The following is a 427-nucleotide window of genomic DNA, read 5'->3' as shown; positions in this document are numbered from 1 at the left end:
ATAAAAATGTCTGCTGTATTTTAAAAAAATAATATTTTAAAAAATATGAAGTGTTTGCATATTCATACATATCACCACCATCATCATCGCCATCATCATCATCATCATATTTACTTTTCCATGCTTGCATACATCGGACGGAGATTATTGCAACGGATTTTCAGTGGATGGATGCCCTCTCTATCACCAGCCCTCGCCTGTTTCCAAGGCAAGGTAATAATATTTCCCCATAACCAGATGTGTTTGCACAGAATATCAGAAATGAAGAGCACTCTTTGTAACAGTGTCATTTACAACCATCCCACAATGTTAAGCCAAGGAGAAACACACACACACACTCGTATGTGTGCACACATTGACATGCGCGTACACACACACACACTCGTACGTGTGCACACATTGACATGCGCGTACACACACACACACA

This window comes from Octopus bimaculoides, chromosome 25, assembly GCF_001194135.2.
Source record: "Octopus bimaculoides isolate UCB-OBI-ISO-001 chromosome 25, ASM119413v2, whole genome shotgun sequence".
NCBI classification, from domain to species: Eukaryota; Metazoa; Mollusca; class Cephalopoda; order Octopoda; family Octopodidae; genus Octopus; species Octopus bimaculoides.
This window is presented reverse-complemented; position numbering follows the sequence as displayed.